We start from the raw sequence: 16,570 nt of genomic DNA, 5'->3' as shown, positions 1-16,570 counted from the left end.
TAGCAGTATGGTGCAGCAATAATTGTTTCTTTTCCAAGTTCTTATGGATAATTATCATGAGTGACAGCAGTAACTTGTGGCTGAGCTAGCAATTGCCAGAAGAGCTATATCATGATCGTCATTTGGGATGTTTTTGCATTGGTAAAGTTCCATTCAAAACAGTACAGTGTAATTATTATTTATCGAAGTGGGTATGCAGGCCAGCAAAATGCTGAATGAAATGCTGAAGATAAAATGGGCTTTCTGAACTCACCTTCTGTTTAACAGAAAGATTGTTTAGAACAAGAAGGAAACAAACCAGAGGCTCCCGGATCAAGCCAAATGCTGAACAGAATAAAATCTCAATTAAAATCAGAGATGCAGTTCTCAATCATGTACTGATCATTGCCCTTAAAAAAACAGATCCACTGAAAAAGTCCTTAGATGGAGCTGCCCATGTGTGGGACTGAGAATAGGTTGCATCTGAGTGCTGTGGGTCCCTGAAGTTATCATAGTAACTGCCAGCTTCTCACTGCTGAGCTCTGAGAAAGACTTTGTGTTCTACCAAGCATGCCCAGCAAAGCACTGCCTAAAGAAGTGCCCCCAGAACCATTCCTTAAGAGGCCTAGAAGTCAGAACCTGTCAAATATGGGGAAAGAAAAATTTGGAGCAACATGCATAAGTCCTTTAACAGCCCACAAAGTAGATATAGTTAAAGGAACAAACTTGAATTAACAATGCTTTAAGAAATTAATTGGATTACAGGATTAAGAGTGGCAATAAACACATTGTTTCCCAGACTGACTGAGTAAACAGATGAAGTAGTCTGTAAAATGGAAAAAGGAGAGGAGAAAAACTTTCTACACTTCAGGATTCTTCCTAATCAATGGAGATTCATTAGAGGTGGCTTTAAACAAGACTGAGTTTACAAAAGTGGTTTTCTTACGTTGTTCCTGAGGAGTTCTGCAACTAGGGCCACGTACTTGGTTTATTAGTGTATTTTTAAGAAAGATGTTTTCTGTCACACTACATAAGTGGCTACAAGCAAAAAATATTAAAGTAGCATTGAGGAGAGTGTAATATTAATGTAACAGGTGCAATCAATCTTCCATTTTATTTAAGGTCTTTGTGAACCTGCTGATACAATTTGGGCTGGCTCTTTTAGGTGAAATGGGGGCAGGTGGCACGGGAAACAACTGTTATTTAGGTGAAGTAATTATTTGGTGGTGATGGGAGAGAAGATAAAGTTCAGTAGAGCTCCTTTCTGAGAACTGCTGCTGGGCAGTGGCTGTGAAGGGTGAGTATTGTTTTGGAGTTTGCTTTTGCCCCACTTTTTTTTTTTTTTTTCTGTGTGTGTTTGGTGGTTTGTTTGTTTGAAAAATGGATAAGCAAAAGATCACAGATATTTATAAAGTCCCAAGTATCATTAGGAGTGGGCTGTCTAGACCCTATCTGTCTTGCCTGTGAAGAGAACACTGTCTGCTAAGCAGTAAGAGGGTTAAATGCTAATGCTTAGTGCTGCTGGGTTGGCTTGCTGGAGTCTGTAAGAAGGGAGCCTGCATGTTTTTAAGCAGGTCCCTTTGCTTGGTGCTTTTATTTTTACTGTAAAGATGCAGATTAATTTTCTGTCTGTGCCTTCTTCTCTATGCTAAGAAGTTGTGGTCCTTCCCTCATCTTATGTGGTACCTCACTGGAGTTGTCCCTAGCAGTCATACAGCTGCAGCACAGAGACTGTGTCAGGCCTCTCAGCCACAAACTACTGCTTTTTCCAGGGCCGGTGGCATGAGGAAAAATAGATAGAGCAGTAGCTTTGGTCCTGTGAGCCATCCTTTTTTGGTTTCTTAGAACTTTTGCTTATGTTGGAAAACACATTTGGGCAGACTCATGTGGGGGGCAGGGGCTGCCTCAGTAGGTGGGAAATAGAGCCAGTTTTGAGCTCTGCATCGCAGGCTGAGACTGGTGTTCCTCAAGTGCCTCCCCTAATTGCAGCTTCTGATGTAGACAAAGACAGCTATAGACAGATGCTTACACGCTAACTGGTTATATCATATGAGAGTAGCTTTTTTGTGTGGAGATTTGGAAGGTATATTGTGGGACATGACAAAATAAGGTAAGAAGTAAGATACAAGCAAATTGGTGTTTACTCTAATAGAAATACAATTCTTCAGCTTAAACTACAGAACTACAGATTGTCACTAATTTATTATCCTCAGAGAAGAAAACAAGCTCACAAATTGTATATAGTGGAGTACTTGGCTTGTTAAGTGTTTTCTGTAATAACTCATTTGTAATATTCTCCCAGTGTAAGAAGCGGGGTGGGGGAGGGGGAGGATGATGTCCCTCATGATAGTCTGTCATTTCCTGCATCGGCAATCAAATTGTAACTCATAATTTGCAGATGAAGTACTTGAAGTACTCTGGCAGCTTTGTCGTAAAAGGGGAAAATGTAATGGTTTTGTGAAAATAACCTTGAAGGTAAATGAAAACTTACGTCTGTCCAGGCACAGTTCTACTAATAGTTCCCTTGGTACACATCACAATAGGAGCATTTGAGCAGGCAGTGTAGCAAAAGCTGAAAGAAATATCAGGCCTCTGAAGTCACTGTATCACCTCACTACTTGTAGGACTATTTTTGTGTCATGAAGTTTGATTTTCTTTTTTTTTAGTTGTTCTCCTGGTAGTGAAGCAGTTGCCTTGTACTGGGACTAGGTGGAGAAAACACAATTAACAGTTTCAGAGATGTGGGGCTTTTTGTATGTGAGTGTATGAAAATGCAACAGAAGCAGGGACTTTTAGTGGTGGGAGAGGAAGAAACAAGAACCTGATAATTGGAAGTGGAGTTGTGGGTACGGACCCTTTCTGTGACTGTCAGAATGGTGATATTTATATTGCTGTAGAGCCTAACAGCCCTTCAGCAGCTACTGTGTGAAATAGTATTAGGCCAGGCAGGCAATAGCTGAATCTAATGGTGTTAGATTAGGAAACTTGGACCTTGAAGGTAGAGGTGGGAAAATCACTGCAAGTTTCTGGCTCAGCTCGGAGAAGGTGCTTGGTCCCTGATGCAGAAGGGAGGGTCCTTGCACAGTCATTTTCTCATCATGAGAGCTGAGCAGCTGAGGGAATCTGGAGGAGTGTCTTATTTGAAAGAACAGACTGAAGTGTGTTTGGGGCCAGAGCCCTGTGAACCAGGCAGTCTGTCCATGTCTCAAGGTCTGAGAGCCTGTGTCAGCAGCCTGAGGGCTCCCAGAGCTGTGTGGGCAATTGTGGGGACAGCAAGAACAGAGGGACGGGAGAGGCACAGCTGCTTTCCCGCTCCCTGAACACTGTGGGAAGTCACTGCCAGATCAACGGTGCTTGTGGGTTTGGTGAGAGAAGAGGAGTGATGAACTATCAGCTTGATGCACTGTACTAGTCCTGTTTTCATGATGCTGATGTGAATTAAAGAAGGCAAGAGGGCAGAAAAGGGTCACTGAAAGAACAAGTGCAATCTGTTACCTTTTGTCCCGCAGCAGAGTGTCAGTGAAGGATGTTACCTGTGTCACTGTGTTATTTCTGTTAAGTTAAGCTTTCAAAAGCCTATGGATAGACGCTTAGTGGGCAAACATTTGGGAAGGTGAAAGCATTCTGAAAAAGAGCATAGAACTCCATGATGTGTGTCCTTGACAGTGAGAATACCCTCTCTACCTGCTGTTTTTCACCTCCTTAAAAACCAGCTCACCTCTGTTCCCTTGACCCTCCAATATGCGTTTTTTAAGCTTGCTACTCACCCAACAGAAGTTGAAATCAGCTCTGCCTTTCTGGAATGAGGTTAGGAAATGCAATTGAAGCAATACAAGGAAACATTTTTAAATGAAGGTAGTTAAATAATGGCACAAATTGCTACAAAGTTAAAAAGAAATAAAAATTATGACTGTCATACAGAGGTATCACTTTCAGGTTAGGTAATGATGAACTGAATGGCTTCTGTGTGAGTAGTGGTAACATTATAATATTAGTCATGATTCTGTGACAGAATCAGGAGGCATTTCCTTATTTTTTTTCCTAGAAATATACTGACAACTTCTGTGCAGCTAAAATGAATAGAAGGAATTACTAAAAAAACCTGATAACATATACATCAGAGGATTCAAGATGCTCTGAAGTCAAGGCCTATTTTCTCACAGACAGTGAAGGGGACTTTCTGCACAGATCTTCCAATACACATGGAAATTTCTTTTTGTTTTGCTTCTGCAAAGATATTGGGAAATTAAAAGTGAAAATACTCTTCATTGCTGGTTACTCAGTTCTGTGTAAACAGCAGCATTAGGCAGTACGAGAGATAGACCACAGGCTTGTTACTTCTTTTGTCTACATACTGGTTTCTGCAGCTACCTGAATTAATGCTTCTATCTAATTGGTTACATATTGTCAGTCTTGAATGCCTGTAAAACCAAATATTACTACCAATGTTAAATTTTAGCAGCTTCCTGCATTTTCTGGTGTCAGTTCCTAATGTGTGTTGTGTGTGAAAGACTTAAGAAAAGTTAACTACATCATAAGCTAAAGGCCTTTGTCCTCCTGTACCTAGTTCAAATCAAATGTGAAGGGGTCTGCTGCTGCTGCCAATGAAGGCCTTTAATTAGCTGAATAGGTATGTAGGTAAGCAAAGCACTGTGATTTTAAATTTCTCACAGGCTTAAGTTAGCTGAAAGCATGTGATGGGAAGTTGCATCTCTCAAGACAAAGATGAGGTGCTACCAGCCTACAAAGAAAGAATTTGGAAGTATAAAAATGGGACTTGCACACCCTTTTGGTGTGTGATCCAATGACATTTTTTTGAAGGATGTTCAGAAGGCTTCTTTAATGAGTATTTCTAGAAAGGATTTAATCTTCAGCATGGTGTAAAGTGATAGTTTTGGTGGTGGTTTTTTTTGTGTGGTTTTTTGTTTGTTTGTTTATTTGTGGTGGGGTTTTTGTGGTTTTGTTTGTTTATTTGTTGAGAAGTGTCTTGTATTGTTAAAACTATGTGATACCTTTTTATCCCTCCCTGATTAGTGGAGGATGCTGATGCTTCATGAAAACCTAAGGAAGAACTTTTCCTTTCTTTGAGACATTTATCTTACCGTAGATGATATTAAAGCAATTCTGAGGTATTTCATTTGTATTTGAAAGTTCACTTTTTACCTTCTCTCTGATATTTGAAATAGAATGACACAGCTAGAAGTGTCTTATTTCAAAAGTTAAATATGTTGTCTTAGTTACTGATTTTTGTAGTTGTTCACTCTGGTGGTGAATGAAATGGGTTGGGTACTGTTGTTCAAATAAGACCTTGCTAGAAGAAGATTTTGCTCTAATTTATCAAGGACCTTGAATCTGTCTGTCCAGGAACAAGAAAATATATATAATTGCTTTGTTTTATAATTTTATAAACAATGATTTTTAGCTTATGGTTCAAATGGGAATTGTTACCTTACAATATTAAATACTTTGGTAGTAAAAACTGTACTCTGGGCTTTTTGTTTAAGGGTGATTCACAGCTGGCTATTAACTGAACAATAGGAGGCTTTAAGAACTCCATCTAGAATCTGTGCTGCAGAGGGAGCAGGTGATGCTGAGATGCTTGGCAAAATGAGACATGGCTTTGGTCTTAGCATATACTCCTGTCCTTTGTTGTAAAGCAACTCCAAAAAAAAAAAAACTATGCAGACACTTTGTTGACCAGGCCCATCCCATCAAATTCTGTGTTACTGTGGAGATGACGTTAAGCATCCCTTTGACAAAAGTCAGGAAAGTAGAGTTTCCAGCATAATTTTATCTCAGGTTCTGAAATAAAAATTGAGAGAACTGGAAGTCAGGTGACTCTTTGTATTATAGGTTAATCTGGCCCATTCCGAGCTTTCAAAGCAACTATAAGGACTCAAGATGGCTTGTTCAGAGCTAAAGTGTTACTGTGTTCCCATATATTTCTCTAAGTGGACATGGCCTTAATACTGGAAGAAGTGGTTGAAGTAACAGAGATGAATGTTAGCAGTAAAAGCTAATTTTGTCAGCATTCAACTCTTATGTCTCATTGATAATATTTCACTGATAATAAATTCCCTAATAGGAACAATGATGAGATTTAGTGCATCCCAGAAGCCAGTGCTTTGTGGCCATCATTAAAGTGGCCTTGTTAGTAATAATGCTAGGAAATATTTAGAAGAAAAATGGAGCAAAGTGCAATGAAGGGTGGAATTCTTGTATAGAGAAAGAGCTCTGGAAATCATGTAAATGTCTTAGGACTGTTTTCTGTTCTTTGGTGATAGGATGTTTGGGCTGAAGTGATTCCTAGTGGCTTATGATGCTTTCTGGGTCATCGTGCTGTCAGGATCTCTGTTACTATCTTGACAGATTCTCACATAACTGAGAACGCTTCTAATTTCAATGACCTTGGACTTCTGTGTGTGTGGAAGGGGAAATGTGCTCAGTCAAACTCAAGCACTTATGCTACAATATTTCTAGGTAAAAGCCCAAGATGTCGAAGCCTAATTGTAGTACTCAGGATACAGTTTTCATGAAGATCTTATTATAAGTTGCTTTTTCTTAGAAATAAATAGCATTTATTGCCTATTCTCTGTGCTTCTTCTTCACAAATGCTTTGTATGCACTATTTTCTGTGTAATTTAGACAGTAGGCACTTATTTTACCTTTTTCCAGTACTATTCTCAAAAAAAAAAAACCAAACCCTAAAACTTGTGATTTAGGCTCGTGCTTGGAGCGTGATCCTCCTTAATAAGAATGAAAAATGAGATTGAAGGCAGCCAAGACAAAGACCTTGCTTCCCAGAGAGTCTACTTTAGAAGTATAAGGATACTTAAGAATAGCAGATAGTTGAAATCTGCATTTAAATAGACTCATGATGAATGACAGCTTGTATCCATTTTCCTCTGTGAAATATTTGATGTTAGTTTGGGTTTATCATAGCTTAAATCATGCAGTTTTGTGATGAAGTATTAATGAATACCTGCAGGAATGCTGATTTGTGTTATTTACTTGGTTATGTACAGACTATTTACATTGCTAAGGGAGAGTGAGAGGACCAAGGAAGCTGGACTGTGCTAAAGCCCTAAAATTAAATCAAACACAGCTCTCTAGTCCTCTTTTAGTTGAGAAGATCCTAAGCAAAGCGGATTGAAGGTTGTTAGAATCAGACCACGTAGATATAGATAGCTGAATTATGTGTCATTTGGAGATTTTTTTTAAGTCACTGCCTGTGTATATTTAATTTGTGTAATTAGGGTTCAAGTGGGCATGTTTTCAGACAGGAGACTCTCCAAACAACATTACTCTTTTGTGACCCTGGTAAAAGTGAACTGTGATATCACTGGGGAGGTCAGCACCCTGTGGGCCTAGAAACAGCTAAGAGAAAAAGAAATATTTTGTGTTGCATCTTCTTGGGTAAGGTGAGCTGAATCTGCCACTATGGCCACCTCTATTGTCCCTAAACCAGGGACAAGCCAAATTGTAGCACACAGAGATGAGATATTGTTTATTGGAGTTGCACAAGCCTGGATGCTGGAATAAAGGCAGCATGCCAGCAAGAAAAGTAAGTAATTACATAGAAAAATTTACCACTACTCAGGGCAGTCCTAAAAAGCCAATGGGTAGCACATTTGCATATTGCTAGCATAGTCATTTTAGTGTATAGTGAGCAACATTCAGCTAAAGGCCACTTTATCCAGCGTCCTCAAGATAAATGTTAAAGCAAGACTCAACTAATTGTGAGGGCTTCAAAATGCCTAAAGCTACAAGGTTAGCAGTCTCTGTAGGTGTTTTACAGGTCACTCTTTGTTAGATGAGCAGACTGACCTAAAACTGAAGGGATTTACATATCTTTACATCAGTAATTCCCAACAAGATTCATTCTTTTAAGCTGTAATGGCTATGCCTCCTTTACCTGTGTCTGTCCCTGTGTGGTCACAGGCTCCTGGCAATGCAGCCGCTGGGGCTTCAGTGAGTGTGTGTTTTCTTTTGTCCCAGCAGCTGACATGGTGATCAGAGGTGTGAGGTAGCTGGCAATAAATCAGATGAAATAACCGTTCTCCTGGTGGAGACAGTTCTGCCTGTGGCAGTGAAGGACGGAGGACATGGGGAATGCCTGGCCTGGCAAGGCTGTGGCAGGGGGAGCTGCTGTCGCTGTTGGGCTCTGGGGGTTGTGGTGGTGGAAAAAAGGCTGTGGTGGCTCTCTGCGGGGGCACTTCAAGCAGTGTGGAAAGAAGGAGCAGGCTGGGGTCAAGGGCACAGACCCAAGGCTGTCAATTCTGGCAGAGTCCAGGAGTGCTGGTGGCAGCCGCGAAGCCCTGGGCTGGCTGGAGCATTGCTCCCTGTCCTGGTTTCAGCTGGGATAGAGTTAATTTCCTTCTGAGCGGCTGGCATGGTGCTGTGGTTTGGATTTAGTATGAGGATAACATTGAAAATGCACTGATGTTTTGGCTGTTGCTAAGCAATGTTTATACTAAGTCAAGGACTTTTCAGTAAGGAGGCTGGCAGTGCAGAGGCAGCTGGGAGGGTCAGGACATCTGACCCAGGCTGGCCACAGAGATGCTCCATGCCATGTGGTGTCATGCTCAGTGTATAATCTTGGGGATTTGGCTGGGAAGGTGTGATTGTTGTTTAGGGATGGGCTGGGAATTGGTCAGTGAGTGTTGAGTGATTGCATCGTGTGTCACTTGTTTTGTATATTCTTTTATCACTATTATTATTATTTTATCTTCTTTTGCTGTCATGCTAAACCATCTTTATCTCAACCCACAAGTTTTACTTTTTTTTCCCCACAGTGAATGGCTGTGTGGTGTTGAGCTGCCTGCTGGCTCAATCATGACAGTCCCTGGGAGCAGCTGTGGTGGTGGGTGCTGCTGGCAGAGTGGGGCTCTGGGGAGGTGGGCTGGGGCCCAGCCACTGAGTGTAGCAGCTTTTGAGCCTGAACTGATTCAAGCAGTTCCTTTTATTGTTTACCTCAGTTAACATTTCCTTATAGGCTCCTCAGACGCTACTGAGGAAGTTAGTCATGATTAAATGCTACAAGGCATAGAAATGGTTTCTGTGACAGAAGGGGGACATAAAGCACTGAAAACTTAAAAGGGAAGGGTAGCTTCAGTTTTGGTGGAAAGAAGGCATCTGGATTCTTAAAATGGTATCAAGTGTCAGCATTAATATTCCTTTGAGCTTTACAGCCTGAGAAACTCCTCTTCTGTAATTCAAAGATCATGAACTGTTATTCTCAGTACTGCAGAGACCAGTGTCACACTCATATCACAATTTTGATATTTGAAGACTGTCATGCATCAGAAAGCAAACGCAATTACACACATAACAAGAATACCTCAGAGCTGTTTAAGAAATCAAGTTTAGTCACAGGGTGCTTCTGATCTTCCTCTTTTCCCTCATGACTGTGGAGTTTTACATTAAGTTTAATCCTTAACTAGAACTTCTTCACTTAAGAGGTGGTTGTTGGAGAAACAGGACAAACATTTCATCTTGCATCTCTAGCAGATGACACAGTTGGTGACCTCTTGTCAAACCGTGGAAAGATGATCAGTAGTACTGTGAGCTCTGGGAATCTAAGGTGAAAAGGTAACATTTCATTTTGGAAAAAGTATAGGGTCTTTTGTTTTTGTGGGTTTTTTGAGTTTTTTTGTTATTGTTTGTTTTGTTGTTTGTTTGTTTTAAATGAGCCTTATGCTGTTTAGGTCGTGTTCCTCTGTTACCATTCATCAAAACACACTGGTCTGGATTTTGTCCCAGTAATTGAGCCTATTTCAAGAGATGCTTCTTCACCACAGCAATTTTGTTTTGTGGCTCAAAGGAAAACAGTTCTACAGTGTTAAAACATCTTCCATACAAGCTAACCTACATGTACTGATATAAAGTAGGACTAAAACTGCTCTTTCATCTTCATTTCTCAGTGTGAACAGTAAGAGCGTGTGTGCAACAGGTGCACCATGTTGTACCCAGTCTAATGTTTTAAAATTCATGGGGTCAGAAGAGGCAAGGACAGTGATAAGTCTGTTTTCTGAATGGTTATCTGTTGTGTGTTGTTAAGGATCATGGCTAAAAACGTAGTGGCGAAACTAGTTCATCCAGCCACAGGAGATGACACGTTCAGTATAGGGTGAACTGTGATTTCCATATCAATGACAAGCTAACGAGCCACAGCCCAGGCCTGCCACCAGAGGGGTGGGATGAGCCGCAGGGCACATAGCTCCATCTTCTGATATGCCCAGCTTGCCACACAAAGGGGAAAAGCTGAGACCCTTCAACATGGTCTGGGACTTGTCAATCTTTCACAATCACCCCTTCCCCCCAGACCTTCCTTTACTCGGGGAGATATAAAAAAAGCTCACCTAAAACAGCACTGGGAGGGAACCCACCCTCAGGACACTCCACATACCAGCCTCGCCACGGGAACCAGACCAGACACCGGGGGCGCTGCGCTCCTAAAATACAAACCCCAGCACACTCCCTGCAGGACATCGGAGGCCATACATCATTGTACAAGTCCTGTCATCCACGCTGCAAAACAGCATGAGTGGCTGGCTGCCTCACCTTTTTCTTTCTTCTTCTCTCTCTGCTCTTTCCTTCTCTTTTTTTCTATATCCCTATTTTTGTGTCTCTCCTTTTGTGAGTGGTGATATATTCCTTTCTTTCTCTCTCTTATACCTTAGTTTTCTTCCCTCTCTACCGCTCTTTCTCTCTCTCTTCCTTTTGATTATGTAAGAGTAACATTATCTTAAGCTCTGCTGTTGGATTCTTGTTAAATATTGTATTATAGCTACTAATGGTTGCCAATACATTGCTCATAGTAGGACTTTTGCTGTTAATGTATTGATAAATTCTGTGAAAATACTTTTGCCAAGCCACTATTCGCTGTAACTAGTATTGCAACACATAATTTTAGTAAAACTCATAATTGAATTGGACCCCGGAGTGATTGTCTGTCATTCACTTTGCATAACCATTCAGAATTAACCCAGAGTTAACTCACACCTCATCTCATCTGTTGGGATGGGACATTATCAAGACACAGTTGTTTCAAAGGGGCACAATACTTTTGAGGACTTGGATGTGTTGAAAATCTTATAAAAGTCTACAGTAATCCTTTGTGGATTTTCCCCCACCTCTTTTCTGCACTCCCCTCAAAACAAAGTCCTATATCTTAATGTTAAGATCATCAGGGATATAGTGGTATTGCTTTTATTGGTGCTGTAGTTTGTTCTGTAAGATGATGTTTCATCAGTGTGTAAAATAAGGCCAGTGCCTTGCAAATGTTTTCAGCTGCTTATTTTTGTGCACAAGAGTCCCTTCAGAGACAACTGAGTCCCTTAAGTCCCTTAAGAGTCCCTTAAGAGACAGCTTAGCAAAGGTAGTCCAGTACGCTTACAGGATGACTATTTAAGTCTGATTAATATGCAAGGTGGAAAAACAGATCATGCAGATCAATGCAAAAAGAAATATCTTTGTGATGAGAAATATTTCATACATAAGAAACAATGTTCTATGAAGAAAAAGCCTGAGACACTAAAAATAAGGCTTCAGAAGTGCAATTACCAGACATTTGGAGAAACTGCTAATCCTTAACAGTTCTACAAAGACAACAAAATTTCATTTGCAATGTTATGTTTTCAAACTGTGGTGTGATGAATCATTTACAGTGCAAGTTTGGCAAACTACATTTATTTGAACAAGCTGGAATCAGAAGTGTTGATCTAGATCTTTTTGTTCTCCTGGGTTTAATACTGTGTAGAGATGAAATAATAATTATCTGGGTGCTAAAAGAATTTAACTACGAGGATGACTTTTTGGGCAAGTGTTGAGACAGGGAGCCAACTGGCTTATTCAGCTGAAAGTAAAAGATCAAAAAACAGTGAGAGCAGCCTGCCAGCGGAATTAATTGAGAAGGAACAGGAGGATGCATTGCAATTGGAACACTAAGTTTTTAACGCTGAGTGTAATTGAGGCTTCCTGATTTAGTTTTGATAGGTTTCTTGTACCTGTAGATGTCTCCTTCCTTCTTGTTACTCCTTTATTTTTATTCACTTTTTATATGAAAGTCTTCCTTTTGAAGTAGCAGTAGTCCAAAGACTCCAATGCTGTTGTCAGGTAACTGTGGGATTCACTTTGGTCTTTAATATTTTGTAACCATTGTAATCTTTTTAAAAATAGATTTAATAATAGGAAGGAGAGTCAGTGTACCATGAGGCATTTCCGAGAAGGAAGTAATAACCAATAATGGTTTCTGTCGTAAACCTGGAAATGCCATTATATGCCAGTATGCTGCCATAGTATGTCAACTCACTTCAATTGTTATATTACTCACGTAAGTAGCAATAAAGGAAGATATTTTCCCTGCTGTAAATTGCATGTTTACAAGCAAAATATAATAATACAGATGACTGATATTTTGGACACAGCTTCTGTTATGCTGCTAAAAAAAAAAAAGCCAAAGAAGCAAAACTAAGCCCAGTCAGATTTACCTGCTTATTCTTGTAGCTGACAGGGACTATGAACTTTATATACCACCATTCAGCAAACTTTCTAGTCAACCCCAAAAAGAGTTGAATCAGCTATGGATGGACTCCTTCAAGACCAGATAAAAAGCAGTTTTTCACCCCGCAGCATGTTATAAGTTGGACAGCTGTAAGCTTATCTGTTCCACCAAACACGAACAGAGGTGTTGTGAAATGGGGTAAGAAGGTTTCTATTCTCTGTTTGATCCCCCAGATGTTAATGACCGCACAACAGTAAAGATCAGCTACCAATTAAACCGTGTTAAAATTGGAAATCTCACCTCACCAAAATGACTTTTATTTTTGTAGCAGGGAGCACGAAAAAAAAAAATCCAGAAAAAATTTAATTTCAAATAAATATTTTTTTTTGTCTGGAATGATACAGGTAATACAGGAGATAAATACAAAAGGGTTAATCAGCATGCTGCAGACACTGTTGATAAAACAGACCTACAATCAGCAGGACTAGTTAAGTCAGATTTTCATATGGAGTATGTATTGTAGTTTGAATTTTCTAGTAATAACATAAGTTTTTATTATTTGGATTGTCAGTAATGTCTTTACTTTGCATGTACTCCAGGTTCTGCCTGTAATGAATGGGGCTCACATTACAGAATTTCAGGAGGTAATTGGTAGGAATTACCTCCTTTGCTGGCTGTAGTTCTGTTGAATGTATAAGTGTTTAACCTTTGTGACTTCTTCCATGTCTTCAGATTTAACCAAAATTGGCTATTGGATTCAAATTTACTAAAAAGCACTGACTGACAGACGTGCTCTCATGCGCGGTGTGAGTTGATTCACCTTGTTCCTGTAGGAAACCAGGCTCCAAATCGTTCTTGAACTGCACAGCATCACTACTGCTGTGGGGAGAGGCTGCCCAGGGATGAGACTCCTCCTGTGCGCTGCAACCCAGAATGAGCGCGGTGCAGCATCCTGCCCTTGGTCTTGCTCTGGAGGGGCTGAAAGCACTTGATTTCTCTCTCTCTTTTTTTTTTTTTTTTTTTTTTTTTTTAGTATTTGTAGCAATATTCTGCGGCAGGTAACTTAAGGTGCCAAAAATAACAGGCTCCATTGTGACCACAATTATCACTACCTGTGACCTCTGCTATACTCCACATATGGAGGGGCATGCATAATAGGATGCAAGTTATTGTTCCCAACACAATACCTGCAAGCTGTTTTGTTCTGCTGCAATTTGACAGCTTCTAATTTTGAATGCTGGAAGAGCTTGTTGAGATATTTTCTGGTTTTGTGAAGATCCCAGGGAATGGCAGCTGTACAATATCACTTGTCATACTTAAGCATGATGAAATGTTGGCTGGAGTGCTGCAGTGACAAGGATAGAGCAGCCAACTGCATTGTCTGTTCCTTTCTGGAAAGGCCATTCCAGTCTGTGACCTGCTTCTCCTTCTGTAAGAGTGGAAACTACTGTTGTAAAAGCAGCCAAATTCTTTCAAAGTGCAATCTGATTCTCCTGTGGTGGGATGCACATAATCTGTATTATGAAGATGGTTGCTGATATGTCATGGGGGGTGGAGGAGAAAGAAAAAGGTTGGAGGTGTTTTGTTTGGTGTGGTTTGTTCTGTGTTGTGGGGGTTATTTTGTTTGTTTAATAAATAATTCAACACCAAACCCCACAAGAAAAAACAACAAACCCATAACCCTCAGATGTTTTCAGGGCCATTTTGTTGTGATAGTTCCACACAACACATAGTATTGAGAGAAGCTGAGTAGACACGGTGGGTAAAATTAAAGAGCTGGAGAAAATCCATGCAAGCTGCTCGGCTGAATGTGGACGCAAACCTAATTTTGCACTGCAGAGGACTGTTATATTGAACAACAGCAATTTGTCCAGTCCTGAGTCTGAAGAGCACAGAGAACTGCAAAGACTCCTGCCATTTATCTCTGATGTACCTCGTGGGATTGTCTGGTTTATGCCACCAGATGGTGACTTTGTTGTGAGTGTGATGAGGGGAAAATTTAATTCTACACAAGTGTCTTCATAACTATCTAGATGTAAAACATGTATATGCCAAGAAAGGGTGAGGGACTGAAAGGTAAAATCTTTACAAAGCCAGAGGAAAATTGAGATAGCAGTACAACTTGAGACCTTGATCCTGATTTGGTAAACAAATATTTGCTTTATGTTGATTCTCTCTTGGGATATTTTTGCTGATTAAAGAGATGCTGAAGTGTTTTGATGGACCAGGGAACTGTGTAAGAAGTAATTTACTCAATATCTAGCTTGATGTTGAGGTTCTACCTGCTGTCTGATGAGGCTCAACAGTTGTTAGTACAGCTTGGGGGAAAAAAACAAAAAGGAAACAAGCCCTCTATATTTTTAATAGTAGGCTAAGGATCTAATGCATCTCAGAACCAGGTTTAAGCCACATCCAGGGCCATATGAAACAGTTCATTTGTGCATTTAGTAAACAAAAGGAACAACAAGAGCTCAGTTATCCTGATTATAGATGCAGTAGATGGTGAGACTTGAATCTATGATGATAACTTGCTTTTAAAAACAAAGCTGTGTTTTCATAACCTAGACATTTCCTATTAACCATGCAAAGCTTGCTGAAACAAAAGCCACTTGATATAAAATGCTTATCTTTTATTTCAATCTAGCATAAGAAAAGTTAATTTAGAATCACTTTTATTGTTTCAGACAAATCACACAGCAGGTTTAAGCAGGAGAGTAAGAAATTAATTAACTTGATTAATAGGGAAATATGCACAGACAGTTTTAATGTACTTAGGTTTTGGCCTCTGGAAAATATTCAGTCTTTTCATTTTATGAGTGTTCTGCCTTAGGGTCTGGATGACTCATAGACTGACAGTAAAATGCATGAACCTTTCACCTTAAGTCACTAGTTCAAATGTTTCAGGTCAGTAGTAACTGAAAGTCATATTTTGTAACATATGCTCAGTGATCTGAAATATGATTCTCAGGGTCAGAGCCAACAAATGACTGAGGTGTCTAGAAACTAGGGACTTGTAGGTCTAGACTTGAAGCACTTGGCCTTCAAACATCAGTTGCTGCTCCTGGAACAGGGCACAGGGAGGATGGGGCACCTCAACACATGGTTCTGTGGGCCAGTGTGCAGAGAGATGAGCATGCACAAACCTGCTGAGAAATAAGAACCTACCAGTAATAAGTAGGATGTATTGTCAGGGAGAGTGTTACTGAAAGGTTGTCCCATTCCAGGGGTCTGGTGCTTGGCTGCAGTGCCAGCTTAAATGTTTGCTGGTAATAATGAGAAAGGCTTGCCTCCTTTCCCAGATGAGAATTCCAACTATATATATATATTTTTTTATATTATTTTTTTTTGCATATCCTGAGTCTTCTGCCACGTAGATTACCAAATTCTTTCCTGAAATGGTTTCAACAGCATGTGAATCTGCCCTATCTCTCAATTTTCCCCTCTTCTGTCTGACATATATCTTGGGATTAATACAAGCCTGCTGCGAGATGTGGGTTTGCAGTCTCTCAGTGAGTGTAGAGAGCTGTACCAATACAAAGATAATCTTTTTTCCAAATGAAGTGCTCTAGTATCTATGAAGAGTAGATTATAGATAGAGGGGATAGTAGTTCATGCTTGCCATATTGCCGTTTGCCTGGGCTGTTAGAATGGAGTGTAAATACTGCATCTAGGTTTTTAGAATTAGTCAAGAATTTCTATAGCAATGTTAAACCATTTAGGGGCAATCACAGCATTATGGCTTGAATTTCCAACTTCTTCTGGAAAGCAGCTTTGAAATGAGAATGCTCCTAGAATCTTAGGTTAGGACTTGCTTTCCACCAGATTTTGTGCTAAATAAACTTCAGCATGCACATTTGTTGCAAGTGAGCGCATGTTCACTAATCACATTTGTAGCAACCATGTGCCAAAATACATTCAGTCAAGAAATGTTTCTGCACCACTTTCCAGGCAAAAACTCTTCAACTCTGAGAGATGTTTCAGCCCCTTTTAGGGGATGACATGGAGTTTTGTCATGGCTGGAAACCAATACAGATAGTTGCACTTTGTCCATCTCTGTTTTTTTCTGGGTACTCTTTTCTTTGTCAT

The 16,570-nt window shown here is 40.1% G+C and overlaps 1 long non-coding RNA gene across 1 annotated transcript in view; it reads left to right on the top strand.

The window, feature by feature from the left end:
- The first annotated feature begins 995 nt into the window (after window positions 1-995).
- LOC110363995 (uncharacterized) overlaps window positions 996-16,570 on the top strand; it is a 368,778-nt gene continuing 353,203 nt past the window's right edge. Inside the window, exon 1 of the long non-coding RNA XR_010473550.1 lies at window positions 996-1,276. This is a non-coding gene — a long non-coding RNA (uncharacterized LOC110363995). The remainder of the gene's footprint in view (window positions 1,277-16,570) is intronic.

Source organism: Columba livia, chromosome 6, assembly GCF_036013475.1.
Source record: "Columba livia isolate bColLiv1 breed racing homer chromosome 6, bColLiv1.pat.W.v2, whole genome shotgun sequence".
Lineage (NCBI taxonomy): Eukaryota > Metazoa > Chordata > Aves > Columbiformes > Columbidae > Columba > Columba livia.
The sequence above is the reverse complement of the archived record's forward strand: the minus strand, read 5'-3'. Positions and strand labels throughout refer to the sequence as shown.